This window comes from Cygnus atratus, chromosome 2 (genome assembly GCF_013377495.2).
Source record: "Cygnus atratus isolate AKBS03 ecotype Queensland, Australia chromosome 2, CAtr_DNAZoo_HiC_assembly, whole genome shotgun sequence".
In the NCBI taxonomy this organism is placed as follows: domain Eukaryota; kingdom Metazoa; phylum Chordata; class Aves; order Anseriformes; family Anatidae; genus Cygnus; species Cygnus atratus.
In genome coordinates, this window is record NC_066363.1 from 102,663,999 (window position 1) to 102,682,873 (window position 18,875).

Here is an 18,875-nt window from a genome sequence, read left to right on the forward strand (position 1 = left end):
AATACTCAGCATTGTATTTTCAGAACAGCAAAACCTGTCATTGTATCAGGTGCAGGTGCCAAGGCGCTGGAGCAGGGTGCTGCAGGGCTCTTCCATGAGGCAAGGCCAGGGTTACCCAATGGCAGACACAGCCGGTTCCAGCCAGCTCCAATGGACCCACTGCAGGGCACGGCTGGACCCAGCAGCCACAGGTGGTGGTGCCTCGGCGACAGTCTGTGGATAAAGGGGCAAAATGCTGCACAGCAGGGAAGAGTAAGGGAAAAGTGTGAGAAACAGCCCTTTGAGTCCTGAGGGGAGAAGAAGGGGAAGGAGGTATTAAGGTGCCAGAGCAGAGATTCCCCCTGCAGCCTGCGGAAAGGCCACAGTGAAACAGGTTGTCTCCATGAAGCCCATAGAGGATGCCACACCGGTGCAGGTTTATCCTGAAGGATTGCAGCCCATGGACCACGCTGGATCTGGGGAAAAATGTGAGGAGGATAGAGCAGCAGAGAAGAACTATTATGGACTGATCACAACCCTCAACCCTCTGCACTGCTTGGCAGAAGGTTGTTGCATAACATTGTGCTGTTGGGTATGCACTATATATGTTACTAAATACATTATAAGCTTACCTGACGTTCTTGATTTCAGGTAGTGTTAAGCACCATTGAAGAAAGTTTCTATCCCTAAATGAAATGCAAGGCTGTTTGAAACAATTGCATGATCAATTCTGGAGACTTTTGTGAGGGTAGTTTTAGGACAGAAATCATGAAAGGTAGAGACAAGAGAGTGAAAAACAGAAAAACAAATGTGGAATAAGAATGAAAGCAGGGTCTAGAACAGCTCAAATACATTGCGATAAGAGCCAAGATAAGGAGAATTTGAGGGATAGAATGGCTTCTAAAGCCTGTTTAAAGAAGCAAGGAAACTATTCCTAATTATGTGATTCCTCCTTTACTAGTTGCATACATTTGTTCCTTGATTTTACTGTCACGAATTCCTACTTCTAATGAAAAAGTCAGTAAAACCCACTGTTTTGGCTAGCCACTGAGGTCAAAAGAGAAAACTCACACAACTTAATCAGCCTAGTTAGTGATTAATGTTCTTATCTTCATACACAGATGCTATTTTTAAATTCTTAAGTTTTTTTCTTTTCCCTAGTAACTGAATTAGGATGATGCAAAGACTTATTCTGTGAACTTGGTTTCACAATGTTACTCATGCAGCATTCCTCTTCATGGAGAGAAATTTTCTTTAAATCATTTGTTTCCATAAAAGAGACATTTGTAGCAGTTCTCACTACTTCTTCTTTTGAATCAGACAAAAGTTATATAGTGTATTATATTTAATAAATATATATTATAACCTATATAATGATATCATAATTTGCTTTTCATATTGTGTCATCCTACCTTATCACTTGTCCTCCTAAAATGAGCCAGTCTGAACTTTAGAAATCAAAATCAAAATGGGATGACTAATGAGGTTTTCAAGGTTTTCAGATGGTGCTCTTAGTGAACTGCAATTGAGACTCCCTTGCTAATGCCTCTCCTTTCCCAATCCCTCCTCCCTTCCCCCCCCAATCAGTCACTGAGCTCTGTTCTACTTTTATGAAAATTATTTTAACCCCAGAGGCTTTACTCCTCCCAAGTGAATAACAACTAACAAAAAATTTCCTCATCTTTTCCTAGTTGGTGGCAACACTGAAGATTATATTTTAATGTTCATAAATTTGTCTTCCAGGCTTGAAAGTGAATCAAGGATCCTAGGATTAAGACATATGTGGGCCAGCAATCTTTCAGTAAAGTATCTCTGAAGCACTAGAAACCCATGCAAAGCTAAAAAAGCTAAACCTAAGACCTGAAATAAAAAGACAAATATATCTGTCAAAACTACACTGAGTGTATGATTATGAAGCTGGATGAAGTCCCCATCAAGACATATCAAAAGCCTATTCTAGTTAGAAAAACATAGTACAAAATCTCACACATTCTTAGTTATAAGTAATCATATTCAAATCTTATTCTAGCCTGTTTATGATTGTACAGAGACCTTAATATTCTTCTTGTACCTATGCACACCCAATGTTTCTATCTTCACTCTGAGGTTGTTACTAGAGACCCCAGCTGGTATTAGCCTGCCTCTGATCAGTGCAAGTATCTTCAGTTTTTCAAATTAATAATATTCAATCAACTTAGGTTTCTACTTCAGGTCCAGTTTTGTTTTATTTTGTGTTTATTGTCTTTAATTTGTCTCTTGTGACCTTAGCCTTACTTTCTGTGAATGTTTGCTTCTGAGGGAATGTTGTTCCCTAAGACAAATTAAAAAACACACCCAGTGGCCTGCTTGTTTTTGGAAGCTATATTACCTGGATAACCTGTGGTAGAGCAGATTTCATCACTGAAGTTATTCTTTACTGAAGTAAGGAAAATATTTAAAGAAATGAAATCTTATGTTGTGGTGCCTTCTAAAATAACTTTTTCAGAAATAGTGAAGATTTATATTTGAAAACATTTTTAGTGTTTTATTTTAATAATATTTTATTAAAATTACATAGACATGGAGATACAATTTTTGAGTTTTCAGCATCAGAGAAATAAAGCAGGGTAGGTCATCTAAGGCTTCCCCACCCCACTGTACCTCTTACATTGGCTGTGTTACAGTGTAAAATCCTGGCCTTCATCAAAGAGCTGACAAATGTTTTGATTTCATTGGTACCAGAGAGAGAGAGCCTATCTGGAGAATAGTTTCTAATTGCAGTTATATTTATCAGTGCTGTATTTCACTCATACTTCATTCACTTTTCTATGACTCCTAAGTCATAGTGCTATGTATAATGCCCTTTTCATTAAATCTCTGAAAAGTAACTATTACAGGTAATCTAATTCAGCTGTGAGAATGACTCATATTCATTCAAGCCCCAGCAGAAGAGGTAGAGAGAACACTTACATGACTCTTACTGTAACAGAGTAAAGGTAACACAAGCGCTAGATCTTCAGTATCTTCAGATCTTCAAGATAGGAATAGCCCTACCTTAATTCTTCTATGAAAGTCAGCATAAAATTTTACATAAATCTTAATAAGAGCCGAGCTAGTTGAGTTTTGTTGTGGTTGTTGTTATTTGTTTGTTTTTAAAGCACCTGTCCTATACTGTTTATTCAGAGATTCTATAAAAATGGAATTATGCTGCTGAAATAGACATTTACCTCAAATGTAGTGACAGTCCTTTAAAGCAGTTGTGTCCTTAGAGACTGATTTAGTTTCTTCTCAGCATGGGGGCAGTGGGAAATGAGTATACTAATCAACAGAAAAATTGGACCATTGTCCAGAGTATAAGCTAAATCTTTCAGGTCCACCTGAAACTGAGAGAGGATATGTGCACTGAATGTGAAAAGCTGGTTTTAAGTGGGCCCAAATTTTTAGATGCTTAGGAGAAAAGTAGTCTTCTTACTGTATAAAAACATATTTTTCTTCTCCTAATAGCAGTGAAAACCAGTGTTGAAGATTACATTTATCATCTCTTAAATTAGACTGACATAAATTAAGACTTCAATGAAGTGTTTACACTGTTGTCATTTACTTGAACTGTTTATTAAGACAAGAACTTAATTTTACAGTATCAAAAAAGACTGTGATATGCTGAAAGGCCAATCCATGCAGAGTAGGTACGCTGCACTGTTAAAATGTATCCATAAGTACAGTATTAAAGGGCTTAGAAAAAAGCTTCCATTCCATGGACCTCATCAAGTTCAGAATCACAAACAGGTTAGGATGGGGATGGCAAAGGAACACTAGAGAAAGAACATGAGAAAGAAGAGAAGACAGGATCAAAGCTTGTGATGGTGTTACAGTTAAAAAGGCTGAACTTCAGTACAGTTTAAGAGACCAAATCTACACAAGAAATTTAAAGTGGACTACAAATACACCCGAGTTTTGTTTGCCTATGTAAAATAATTAAGTTGGTTCCATAGTATCCTTTGTTCTTCCTCATTCTTTCTGTTATCATTAGGTCAGAAAAGTGGATAGAATGTAACATTAGATACATAAACTGAAAGATGAAATGTAGAGGATGTGTACCTGGAAAAACTACTTTGAGCAGAGTTTTATTGCAAGAAAAGTGAATGTGATAGTCATAGTAACACAAGCTATCGGCTGCTAACTTTAAGAAGGGGCAAATAAGGGTCAGGTTATTAATAGATATATATATATATATTTGTATAAGTTATTATGTTTAAGTGGCTCTTAATCCATTACAAGAGAAATATGTGCCAGGACTGCAGAACATTAATTTCCTCCATCCTTACTTCCCAGTATTCATTACCATCATCAAACAAGAATGAGGAACATTACAGTCAGAAGAAATACAAGTTCCTTTGCACAGCATGAATAAACAAAATGTGTTTTGCTTGTCCAATAATATGTTGCTACTTAGGAGATTTCCTTATTAGGCTAAATCTGAAGGCATAATCCAGCCAAGTGGCTGATTTAACTAATAACATCCTCTCTGATATAATGCACTGATGTTCAATAAAGCTTCTTCTGTCTAACTTCTGTAAATATTAGCTTATGTGAAAGGACATTGGATTTTATGCTGGAGATGTTAGCAAATTCAAAAGATAAATCCTGACTTTATACTAAATAAAAAGGAGAAACACAAGAAAAGACTTCACTGAAGTATTAATACTTAAACTCGATACCGATCTTACAACAGATGGAGTTTCCCTGATTTGAAGGACTTTATAAGTTTTACAGCATCCTATCAACTATACATATATGGTGACAAAAATGAATGTTCAAAGAACAGTTATTTTATATAAGTATTTAAAGAATAGACCTACACAGAAAGCATTTTTCTCCTATTCTCCTATGTTGTTATACATTCAATAATACTTTTCTAGTACTAGTAGGCCTAGGAATTCCTGTCATGTAGAGAAGAAACACTAATGGAGCGTATTGAGATAGACAGGACATTTTTTACAAACAGTAATTATTCAAAGGCATTCCACACTCTCAGTGTGGACAAAATGTTTGGAAAGCAGACCTATCTCAATGCGGTATTAGTACTGTGCTCTTCAGTCACTGGACTGGATTGGATGAATTATGCATGCTGTAAGGGAGTAAATGACCTGTAGTCCTCACAGCATGTGACATATGTCCTCAAGAAGAAAGAAAGTATCTCAGTAATAAAGCTGATATTAATTGTTACCATGTACTATCTTACACAAGTAAGATAGTTTTCAAAATAGATTCTCTCCAATATCCACTGCATTTTAATTATCTTCAGCACTTTTACCACTGCAAATACATGAAAGTTCCTTTATCATTTGGATGCGATGATGGAAATGAGTGTTTAAAGAGTTATAGTTGTCTGAGGATTAGATGTATAAATGGAAAACATAAATATATGAAAAAATATATAAACATATAGAGACAAGAATAAAAAAATATAAATGTATAAACACTAAAACCTTCAGAGAACAGATCAGAGAAGAAATTTGAGTAGTTACTTTCTTCTCCACCTATTCTTCCCAGTTAACTGACAATGCCAATAAAAAGTTATGTCAATTTATTCTCACTTTTCAATCTTCTTCTGAACTTTTATCATCTGCATGCTCATTGCAGTTCAACTGCCAAGTTTCATGTCTTGCTTTTATAAAGCTTCTGCTCCTTGTCCTCATTCCACAGTAATGGGGCATTAATTTTTTCAAATACGGCTTCCCTGATGCCATGCTCACTGGGTATAGATTGCTTCAGGGGTTCTTTCGATGTATATTCCTTTATTGAGTTAATGTCACCATTAGTTCTGATTGCCTCTTTAAGTGCCTTCTCGTGTTCTGCTCAGGGTATTACAGATTCTTATTGTTGTCTTCTTTTGGGCAATTTTACTTTAATGCTTTGTTTGTTTGCAGTCTCACTGATTTGTACAGGAGCTTTTGCCTCAATTTTCCTTCAAAGTGGATTCCAGTTGTGTTATTAGGTAGAGTACAAAGTGGTTTTCCATCATTTGGGACAGTTTTATACTTGCTTAATGAGGTTAGAGTTTCTGTTTCAGGGTATATGACTTGCCTTATTTAGTGGGGTTTTAGTCATGCACACTATTCAATGACTTTGTTGGCTGAATCTTTTCAATTCCCTTCTGTGTATTTGGTGTTTCTTGTAATATTATTCAGAGTTATGGCCAGTTGCAGCTGTGTGATTTCATGGCTGAAGTCTGCAAAAAAATCTGCTTATCAATAACTTCTCAACAGCTGATGAACTTGTTCCTTTGTCTGCAATATTAGGTTACAGAATTCACCAAATCCCCTATAACAAATTTTGCTTTGATGTAATTTACCTGTGCATGCATGAGTAAGTGTCATTTAATGGGAACTGTATGTCAGACTAGAAAGGTTGCATTTCTCCTATTGCACTCTGTTCCCTGGTTAGGGATTACTTTACGCATTTTAGTGCACTCATAACAAACCGAGATCCATTATATAAAACTCTCTGCTTCAGACCTCTGCATTTGTTCATCCTTGAAGAACTGAGTGAGCCAAGACATTACAGCTCTGTCCTTCAAGAACAAAAATTTAACAATTTCAATGCCTGACTACTGAATTTTCCTCCTGGATGCACAGATGGATAGAATTAAATTTAGCAGGATGCTAAAGGAAAAAATAAAAAAATAATAAAAAAAAAATAGCCCCACTGCAGACGTTTAGGCTATTCTGGTTTTGGCAAATGAAGTTTTCACAGAATCTGACACAGTGTGGAAGAAAATGGCCTGCTTTCACTGCAGGTTTTCAATGGCTTCCTAAATAAAAAGTTTGGTTCATATCCCTGGGGCATGCCTCTGATATTCCCACCTTCTTCTGCCAAAATGCTCAAACCACCCAAGGCTGCCCTGTGACAATGTGATTTTGGTGCTCTAAAAGCTGTTTATTTTTAATCTGGTTTTATTTCAGTCCAGCTAATGCATATTAGTCTTCCTAAGGTAAAAAAAGACAGTGAGGATAAAGCATGATAGCTTTGCTTTAAGCTTAACTTCAAGTACTACACCAGGTGATGTATCGTATCACCTTAGGTAAAAAGCACAGCATTTACTGCTTTTTCTTCTTTAAAGGCATGAAGCCATAAGACTTGATAGCTGTAGAGATAAATTATTTTAGTTCTTAGATGCTTCAGTCAGAAAAGCTTCCCATAGCCGCATTTTAAAAGTTATCTCCAGGGGAAAAAAAAAAAAAAGTGTATTGGTTTATGTTTCTTCATGGCTTATAAAGGAATATGAAGAGTTTTTTAACTTCAAAAGGATGATTAGTGGAGTCCGCAATATATGAGGCTGACTTAAAAATAAATAAAATTATTATAGTAAAAAAAGCATAATTTTTGTTTTCATTCAATATTGCAGGTTGTTGGATGCAATTAAATCGTGTTCTAAAACCTTTCAGAGAGGCTGTCAAACTGAGAAGGTTCCTGAGGAAAAAATATCAGTTACAGAGAAACACTGGATCACTGCAGTGGGGCTTCAGGCTTGTCGGAGCAGGTCATTCAACATAATCCCTCATGCCCTGGATTATAAGGAATTAATGTTTGAAAGGGGCTTTGGACCTTGCACCTATAACACCAAATGGGCTTCATCTGCTCAGATTCAGGAATTTTAATATTAGATATCTAAGTCAGGACAAGTAATCATTAGTATTCCACCAGTCAGTTGCTCAGCGGAAAGTAAAAAACATTTCCGGGAGATAGCCTATCTCATTCCAAAACTGGTGTTCAGGATAGGTGAGATGAATCACCCTTCATCTCCTTTTATCTATTGGATATTAGGGGAAATTAGATTTATCTCTATATCTAAGAATAAAGTAACATTTTAGCTGTCTTAATTAATGCTATGTGGTTAGGCCTGTAATCCTTGAAGAACTTGGTTATTATATTAACAACATAGCTGAAAACCGTGTCAAGAGAGTAATTATGAGATGTATTAAAGCATGTATCTGGGAATAAAATATTTCATGTTTAAATGACCCTTTGTCATTGTCAAAACAAGTGAGTACAGTTGTTTTGAAGACAGATTATGGATCAATTTGAAGAAGTATCATCTACGTTCTTGGACATTCAGACTTGCAGGTACAAAATTCTGTGATGATTCATTGCTTTGGAATTGAGCACTGTAAGTAAAAATAATTACTTCTGTGCATCAGAAGTCACTAATTGTTTAATTACCTTGCAGACTTTGAAAGTATAGACTAGGCTAGACTGCTTTTTGAATTTCCAGCCTTTTAGTCTTGAAAAATTTTGAAGACACTTCAGCAACTCTGTGGAAAGGCACTTGTTCACTTCTAACAGTTGGAATGTCCTTAGAAGTTCATACTCAATGCATTACATGGTACTAAAGATTTATGCTAGCAAAATCCCACAAATAATTCCCTGTAAAATTTGATCAAGTGATGGGGCACATCACGGTAATATTGCCCTTGACTCAGGAACTAGTATCATTGTAACTCACCAGTGGTTTTATTTAGACTTTTCTTTACTACAACTTCATAATGATAATGATCATTGTCTTTATAAAAATCCTTAATGTAAATCTTTTTTTAAGAAGTGGGACTAAGAATGAAGAGAGGTGTTGTCATAAATTTTTGTAAACAAAGATGTGATCCTGCAGAATCTTGAGGTCATTTGAAGAAACATCTGCTGAAATCTTGCAGCATCATATACAGTAGGATAAAAAGTTGAAACCTGTGTCTGAATTCAAATTTTGGGAGCAATGTTGGAGAAATATGAAAAAAATATATATACAAAATATACAGAGAAGTATTTACTACAGGTAATGCCAACTCATACGGATCAAATATAGAACATTAACTTAGTCTTAGTTTTCATTATTATTCATGTAGATGCCTAGGAAATGTCATATATTTTCTATCTTTCTCTAAATGCAACAGGGTGAAAGAAACAAGCCTGCTGTGAGGATTTCAGATTTTCCTAAATTATGTGAATGCTCTTTTTACATCTACATGAATAAAAGTAGGTTGCTCAAATGCCAGTGATTTCATACCTTTAAGTGAAGTCTGGACAAAAGAAAAAGGTTGTTTTCAAGTTTTGTTTGTTTGCAGGTCCTTTGGATTTGCATTAGGATGCAAAATGTACATTGGAGTTATAAAGCCAAACATGGGGGGATTTCTAGTCTAGTCATTGCTACTGGTGCTGTTGTGAAAAGTTAGAGCTCTCCTATAGCAGCACTGACCATTATTCACAGCCTCTGACCTTTTCCTCGGGATCTGCAGTTGCAGCTCTCCAGAGGAAACTGGGTAGGACCATAGACATTTTGTCACCCTTGGCAGCATATTGATCTGGGCAACTACTCATCTTGCCTATGTCTACAGTTGATCCTGGCTGATAAGTAGCTACGAAATCGTTATTGGTTGGGAGAGGGGGAGGTGGAGGTGGTGAAGAAAAGACATTGTAAAAATGAGGGAGGTGGGGAAGAATAAAGGCAACAGTAGTTGATAGGTGCGTATGTATGTATATGCGTATATGTATTTATTTAGAACTTTTGTGAAAACAAGAGAGGTGAATTAGAAGCCATGAAATTAAGTGCAGACAACAGAAGGTAGCATGTAACTGGCAGGGCTGTTAAAGGATTCTCCAAGGACAGAAAAGCAGTGCCTTTTGGCCAGGAATCAGGCTGTCCTCATGAAGAGAAATCACTGTTGTAGCAGAAGAATTCTGCACAAGAAAATAGCTCAAGGCAGATTTCAGTGAAACATTTGCATTTCTAAGAAAAGAGATTTTGACAAATAATTGTGTATACACTATCCATGTGATTTTTTTTTTTTCTGGTGTGGAGATTATTAATATTTCCCCTAGATACTTTTCAACTATTTTTATTACTTCATTTGAATAAAAACTATTTTTTTTTCTCTACCAGTTCTCCTCTGTAATTCATTTGAAACATTAATAGGTTTTCATTGTTTATTTGTGTACTGGTTAGAGTCACTAGCAGAGACTGCTCACTATATTTGTGTCCTAGGTGTCTCTACCTTGTTGGAGTGCTTGATTTTTCCCTTAGAGAGAAATGCTAATCATTGGATTCCTCTTTGTTTTTCAGAAAAAAAAATGGATAAGGCACTGGGCCAATTTTTTTTTCCTGAAAGTTCAAGTAGTCTTCATTGTCCAGCATATCGATCCACTTTCATAAAGAATATGTTGCAGAAGTCTGTGATATTTTCTTAATTTATGTGCTTATGTGTAGATTTTTCTGGTTTATTAGATCCAGAAAGGTGTTAGTTATGTCAGTGCTTCCTAAAATATATTCCACCACTTTTTCACTGGTTAGTGTTCAAACCTTCCTTGTTGTTCTTTCTAGTTCTATAATTATCTTGAAGTCACTTTGGGTCAAATGTATCGTATCATTTGATACTTACACACATCTTAAAATTTATTCTTATAACAATTGAGATGCTACAGCACATTTCTGGACACGATCTGAAAGCTCCCATGGAAGCTTTCTTACGGAATATATTTTTCTTAAAGAACACCACAACTTACTTCTCTCAAATTTAATTACAAAACAATACTGTAGTATTTATATGTAATCTTTGTTAGTTTTACTCATCAGAACTTGGTCTCCTTTTGTCACTGTCTCAGTAAAAATGATAACAGATAGGGAATAAGACTGAGATAGGATAAGTTTATGAAGTGGAACCCTCTATGAAACTGCTCATTTGCTACATTCACAGACCTTTTATTCTGGATATCTCCATTTATGAATCTAATTTCATTTTTAGGGGACCAAGACTGCAAATCTGGCAGAGGTGCCACCCTGGACTTTAAGAGAGCAGGCTTTAAGCTTCTCAGGGAACTAGTTAGCAGTGTCCATTGGGAATCTACTCTAGAGGGCTTACGGGTCCATGAGGGGTGGTCGCTTCTCAAAAAAAACCACCTTTTAAAAACTCGGGAGCAGTCAGTCCCATTGTGCTGCAGGTCAAGCACGCAGTGCAGAAGACCAACCTGTCTGAACCAGGAACTCCACCTGGAACTAGGGAAGAAAAGGAAAATATGTGACCTCTGGAAGTAAGATCCAGCTTCATGGGGAGAGTACAGAGCTGCAGTTTGCATCTCTAGGGAGAAAAACACCCAACTTGAGTTGACACTGGCCACTGTGGTGTGAGACAACAAACAAGACTTCTTCAAGTATGTCAACAGCAGGAAGAGGTCAAAGGATAACATTGGACTGATACTTGGAGCAGATGGTCACCTAACAGGTAAAGAAGAGGAAAAGGCGGAGGCATTTAGCGCCTTTTTTTGCCTCAGTATTTGACAGTAATGACAGATCTTGGGCTGCCCAGACCTCAGAGGTGGAGGACCGTGTCTGTGGGTGCAATAACTTTCCATCTGTGGTCACCAGAATTGTAACAGAACAGCTGTATCAGCTCAATGTTCATAAGTCCATGGTGCCAGACAGGATTCACTCCAGAGTGCTGAAGGAATTAATGCTGAAGGAATTGGGTGGACCTCTCTCAGAAATTTACCAAAGGTCATGGGAGTTTGGGAAGGTCCCTTATGACTGGAAACTAGCCAATTGTATACCACCTACAAAAAAGTCCTGAGAGAAGACCCAGGAAACTACAGACCTATTAGTCTAACCTCAGTCCCTGGAAAAGTTAGGGAGAAGATTGTCATGGGGGATATTGAAAGGCACTTAAAGAACAAAACTATTATCAGACATAGTCAACATGGGTTCCACAATGGAAAATCCTGCCTTAGTAATTTGATCTCCTTCTATGATAAGGTCTCCAATTTAGTGGATAAAGGGAAGGTGGTGAATGTAATCCTTCTGGATTTCAGAATGCCTTTGATACCATCCCTCATGGCATCTTTGTCCGACTGTGAGATAAACAGGTTCATGCTATGCTGGGGGATGAACAGGCTTGGCGGTAGACCTCAAAGGGTTGTAGTGAATGGGGCTACATCTGCCTGGTGGCCAGACCCTATCAGTGTTCCCCAGGGCTCAATTCTATCCTGTTCAACATTGTTATCAGTGATCTGGATGCAAAACTGGAGCATCAGCTGTTGAAGTACTGTTGACTCCCTGCAGGGACAAGAAGCCTTGTAGAGGAATCTAGTTAAATTGGAGCACTGGGTGATTAGCAACAGGATGAAGTTCAACAAAGGTGAATGCTAGGTTCTGCAGCTGGGATGGAGCAATGATGTACACAGGTACAGACTGGGAGACGAGCAGCTGGAGAGCATCTCAACAGAAAGGGGTCTGGGGGTGCTGGTTGATAGCAGGCTCAACAGTGAATCAACAGTTTGTCCTGGAAGCCAAGAGGCTGCTCAAAAGATGTAATTCTTCTTTATTTAGTGTTGGTGTGACCTTACCTTCAACATTGTGCACAGTTATGGTCTCCACAATATTAAATGGATATTAAGGTTCTTGAAAACATCCAGTAAAGAGCAACAAAGCTAGAAAAAGGGCTGGAAGCACATTTATGAGGAGAGGCTGAGGACGCTTGGATTGTTTAGTATGGAGAGGTGACCTCATTGTTCTCTACAACTTTCTGAGGAGAAGAAGTGGAGAGGGCAGTGCCAGTCTCTTCTCCCTGGTAACCAATGACAGAATCATAGAATCATAGTACCATTAAGGTTGGAAAAGACCTCCAAGATCATCTGGTCCAACCCTACTACCAATGTCACCCACTAAACCATGTCCCTAAGCACCACATCCAAACTTTCCTTAAACACCCCCAGGGACGGTGACTCCACCACTTCCCTGGGCAAACCGTTCCAATGCCTGACTGCTCTTTCTGAGAAGAAATGTATCCTAATTTCCAACCTGAACCATCCCTGGCACAACTTGAGGTCATTCCCTCTAGTCCGATCACTAGTTATCTGTGAGAAAAGGCTGACCCCCAGCTCCCCACAACTTCCTTTCAGGTAGTTATAGAAAGCAATGAGGTCTCCCCTGAGCCTCCTCTTTTCCAGACTAAACAACTCCTGTTCCCTCATCTGCTCCTCATAGGACTTGTATTCCAGGCCCTTCACCAGCTTCATAGCCCTTCTTTGGACATGTTCCAGGGCCTCGATGTCCTTCTTGTACTGAGGGGCCCAAAGCTGAACACAGTACTCGAGGTGTGGCGACACCAGAGCAGAGTACAAGGGGACGATCAGCTCCCTGGTCTCGATGGCAACATGATTCCTGACACAAGCCAGGATGCTGTTGGCCTTCTTGACCACCTGGGCACACTGCCAGCTCATGTTCAGGTGAGCATCGATCAGCACCCCCAGATCCTTTTCCTCTGCACAGCTTTCCAGCCACTCTCCCCCAAGCCTGTAACACTGCATGGGGTTGTTGTGGCCAAAGTGCAGGACCTGGCATTTAGCCATGTTGAACCTTATCCCTTTGGCCTCTGCCCATCGACCCATGCAGTCCAGGTCCCTCTGCAGGGCTTTCCTACTCTCCAGCAGATTGACACTTCCCCCCAACTTGGTGTTGTCTGCAAACTTACTGAGGGTGCACTCAATTCCTTCATCCAAGTCATCAATAAAGATATTAAAGAGGATGGGCACCAACCCCTGGGGAACACCACTGGTGACCGGTTGCCATCTGGATTTCACTCCATTCACCACTACTCTCTTGCCCAGCTGTCCAGCCAGGTTTTAACCCAGCAAAGAACATTCAGGAATTACATAAAACTGCACTAGGGGAGGTTCAGATTAGATATAAGGAATTTTTTTTTTACTGTGAGGGTGGTCAGACAGTGGTACGTCCAAGAGAGTGACATCCTAGAGAGATGGTTGATACCCAATGCCTGCCAATGATCATGTGGCATTTGGATAATTCCTTTAGTAGTACACTTTAACCTTTGGTTATCCCTGAAGAGGTAAAGCCGTTGAACTAGATGATCTTTGAAGGTCCTTTCCTCCTGAACTATCATATCCTATCCTATGTTATGCAGTAGTTATTACATGAAGAATATCACTTCATTTTCACCAAAAAAAAAAAAAAGTATGCTTTTTAACATATTTCAAATTGCAGAGAAGCCATTGCATCCATTTAGATATTTCTCTTTAATTTTAATTAAGGCAGTTATTCCAAAGACACTTCATTTTTGGAATTTGTTTAGCTTTAGATTCTGAAGACTAGACCTTTTTCTTACATAGCCTACTTCAGGATTTAAGCAAATAGCTTACTATTTAAAAGAATTATTGGTTGTTTCTACTCAAACAAAACTTCCAGTCATTTATTGAAAATGATCCAGAATTTGTGTTCAAATTTTCACCTCTCCTAAACAATGAATTCTTTATTCAATCATCTTTTATATGATGGCTCTTTGTTATATGATGGCTATAAAACTGGTTTTGATTACTCAGTCAGAAAGATTGATTAAGGTAAAATTAGTCAGATGGGATTTACTGGAGATATTTTCTTTCCAAAGTTGGTTGACTGTCCTTGTGGCAGAGTAGAAATGTACTTCTAACATATACTATGTTTAAGGTACCTAAAAGACATGAAGAACTGTTGGGAAGCCATGGGCAAATCCCTCTTCTCAGATGGTTGAAGTGAGAGCAATGTTAAATGTGTTGTGATTTCTTGAGGAATGACAATGATAACTGTGTCTTGAGGAGATTTGTTTGGATGTTTATTTATTTACTTATTTTTTAAGTAAACCAAGCCCTGAAGAAGGGGTATGTCTATAGTTAGGACTTTGGGTTTGTATTACTGTCATTATGGTTGCTTAGCATCTCAAACCCCATTCGTGATATAGGCTGATTTGTACTCTGGAAAATACCATCCATGCCTATCTGTCATCAATAAAAGTCTTGTCACTGTTGATGACTGCACCCCGGAATACAGCATATCATTTATGTGGTGCATATTGATAAAACAGATTGATGGAATGCAGAGGGTTTCAGAAAACTACAGGTGATGTTTCCCTTATTTTGTGGAAAGGAAAGAGATGGAAATATTTTTCTCCCATTTGACAATGGCATACATAAAATGTGTGGCAGCACAGCTTGAAAAAAGCTAGGTCATTCCGTTGCTCTGTATTTATCTCTGCATAGTTCTTGAACCATTAATAAAGACAGCACTGTCAGAATTCCTGCTGAGTAGGCAGCTGTAGGCAAATCTCTAAACAGTGGACTGAGTGGGAGATTTAACATTGGACTTAAAAGTTCTGGATGTGTTTTGTCCACACCAATAGATACAGAAACTGCAAAAAAAAGCTTGTCAAAATGGAAAGGAATAACCCTTCAGGCAGCTGAGGAACTGAGGAAGCTCCTGCCACGGTGGATATCTGTCTCAAAAGCACGTTCATCATTATCACATACAGGGATAAGCCAATTTTATTACTTCTTTCCTGTCTGTGACTAGTGCCATCAGACATTTTCTCGTGACTCAAAAATTGATGTACTCTTTAAAATAGGACATGCTGTACACCTTTGAGTGATAATGCATATGTGATGGATAACCCTGTTAATTGATGGAATAGCTTAGCTGAGGAGTCAGCAGAGTCAAACTTCACATTAACCTCACTCTGGCTCAGGAATATCAAATAACTATCAAACTGGCAGAAGCCAGAGGTTGCCTGTTATAAGTAAAGTTGTAGAGAGTGTTGAGATTATATCAGTGTGTTGAACCCTATTACACCTTAAATAACTTTGCCACATCTTTTGTAAAATGTGCTTCTTAACATGAGTTTCTGTCACATCACCTAGCATGAGTCTTCAGACAAAGACTAATAATTAGAGTATCAGTATAGATGACAAAGAACCATTTAATGATGAATATTCCATATCAAGCATGACATATAATTCATTTTTACTGACATATTTCTAAAAGTATTGAAACTGATGTATCTGTAGCTCAAATTAGAGGATGCTAATTTAGAGGAAAGCATATCTGAAATATGGTTTAAAATAATATTAAATAAAAAGGCTTAAGAAAGCTGTGTGTTGCATTAAAGGGTAAAGAAGTTTGGCAGGATTTAAACCCCCTTGCATTCCAGCTTGTCCTCAGATATCAGAGGGGCTGGGAGTGGCTGGGCTTAGATTCTGCAGTTCTTGCCCAATTCATCACTAAAGTACATTCACATTCAGCATATTGAATTACCACAATCATGGGTGCACAGATAGTTAGTTCAATACACCTTCAGTCTAGTAGATTAATAACTGGTGTAGTTTATTGAAGGAACAGGAGTACAGGTTCTTTCAGATTGCCAGTGATAAATACACAGTCTGCAAAGCATGTGCAAATACCAGGATTATGACTAACACAACCAACTGCATATAAGTTACATTATGAAGCAAGTCTACAGAGATTGTTAGGTTTCCTGGGGAAGCACTTGCTGATATTTAAGGTTGAAGGGTATGTCGCCAAGGGGTCTATCATGGAACAGATTCCTTGAATATCTGCCGCAGCTCACCCTGGAAGTTTCCTCAGTGCTGTACCTTCTCTTAAAATTAGGACATATCTTTAGTCTCAAGTCACCTCCAGCAATTATTCCACATTGTACAACCTCAAAAATATAAGCTTTAGTTTTAAAAATGAGGTGCAGCAGCAATATAGAGGTCATAAAGATTAGAAAAATAATTTGTATTTTCCAAATCTTTTTGTAGAAGTTATTAAAAATAACCTAGATCTATATTACACATTTATTCTGTGGATTTAAAAATGTTATATTTGATGTCAGTAAATACAGCAAATATACAAACAATGGGGCTCAATATATGAGAGGCTTCTCCAAACAAATCAGCAAAAAAATTCAGAAGTGCAGCTACAAAATTATGTCATACAAGCAATGTTTTGATAATTGGGTCAAATGTGAATTGATCCTTGACTACAAAGGGACATGAGAAGTTAAATATAATTACAGCAAGAGATTCACTCTTGCTGCTGTAGGCAGTTAACGCATTATTATTTTTTTGTGTGTGTGGTAATTATTTCTTACATGACAGTTGACATGGAAGTATACAGGGATTGCAAAAACAACATTCTGACAGTCTGCTATTACAAAGTATTCAAAATACTAATGATAAAGCAAATTCTAAAAGGTCATGAACAATAACTAGAATGTGAATTGTCAATTTTGCCAGTAAATTAGTTTAAAATGATTTAGAGGTCAAACTTCTCCTTTTCACTAATCTGTGATTTTTACACACTTTAAATATAGAATCATAGAATATCTCAAGTTGGAAGGGACCTACAAGGATCATCAAGTCCAACTCCTGTCTCCACACAGGTCCACATAGGAGAAGCAGCTGAGGTCAGTCACTTGGTTGTTCAGCCTGGAGAAGAGAAGACTGAGGGGAGCTTCCTCACGAGGGGAGCGGAGGGGCAGACGCTGAGCTCTGCTCTCTGGGGACAGCGACAGGACCTGAGGGAACGGCATGGAGCTGGGACAGGGGAGGGTCAGGTTGGGTGCTAGGGAAAGGTTCTGCACCAAGAGGGTGGTTGCGCTCCCTTCCAGGAAAATGAAAGAGGTATATGTACGGATCTAAATCTTAAACTCTACTGAAGTTGAATCATACCAAGTCTGCTGTGAGTATTGACAATATGTTACCTGGCTTCCCAGGGAAATAAGAAATATATGATTATTCCGGATGGCCCTGCTCATAACTTTTGAATCTATTTTCCAATTTTATAAAAACTTGGCAAGGGGTAAAAGGTCTGAACAGTTATGTATTTTTTTATAGACATTGCGAAAGCAAATGGCCAGATACATAAATTCAGCTCATTTCTTATGGCCAACCTCTTTTCATTGGTCTGTGGGGACAGGACAAGGAGCAATGGCCACAAAATGGAGCACAGGAAGTTCCGCACCAATATGCGAAAGAACCTCTTCGCAGTGAGGGTGACGGAACACTGGAACAGGCTGCCCACGGAGGTTGTGGAGTCTCCTTCTCTGGAGATATTCAAGGCCCGTCTGGACACCTACCTGGGCAACCTGCTCTAGTGAACCTGCTTTGTCAGGGGGTTGGACCCGATGATCTCTTGAGGTCCCTTCCAACCCCTACAATTCTGTGATTCTTGGAGTGACTATATGTGCATGTTGGCACAGTATTAGATATTGGAGAGTCTACCTGTATGAGAGAGAGACTGCATGATTTGTTAAAGATCTATCTTTATTAATTCTGTTCTTACAGAAAAATAAATAAATAAATTATATATATGTATATATCTTTTCCTTTGGACATACAGCTTATGATTTTGCAAGCAACAGCTATAATACAGAAAAGATATGCCAACAAAGCATATAATGTGTCATGTGTAAGAGCTTGTTCTAGAGCAATTTGGAAAATCACAGCTATTGCACTAGCGTTGTCATGTTGCTTTTCATTCCTCAGACTGGACATGAAGAATTGTAAATTAAATGGAGGCAAGACCATTTATGCAGAAAGACTGAGCTACAAATCTAAGATGGTTGTTTATCTATTCTCTCTATAACACCTTAATTTTTTTTATTAGGAAGGAGTAATATAGTTTACAGTATAAACAACAGCATAAACACAACAAGTAATGTGACACAACACAACTTTCATAGGTAGGCATTTAATTTGGTTCTTTCTATCATAAATGTTGAGGTTAACGTCCTTGATTCTGGAAAACTTTCTGATTTCCCATTTTTGTTTCCAAAGAGGATTTCCTAGATCAGCCCTTGTTGTCTGAATTCAGTGGGAAAATAAAAGTGTATAATAAGAATTTCTCTTCCTTTATTTAACCTCTACTTCTTAGATAGGACCTATATTAAGATAGGCTCTTTTTTTTTTTTTTTTTAACTTTTTCCCCCCAAGTTGAATGGAAGTAGTGAACAAGTAAATAACATCAGAGACACTAGAATGCACCAGCATGACAGAGACGTTCACAGGGTGTGCAAAAACGGTATGACAGGAGGCAAGTCTCACTCATTCAG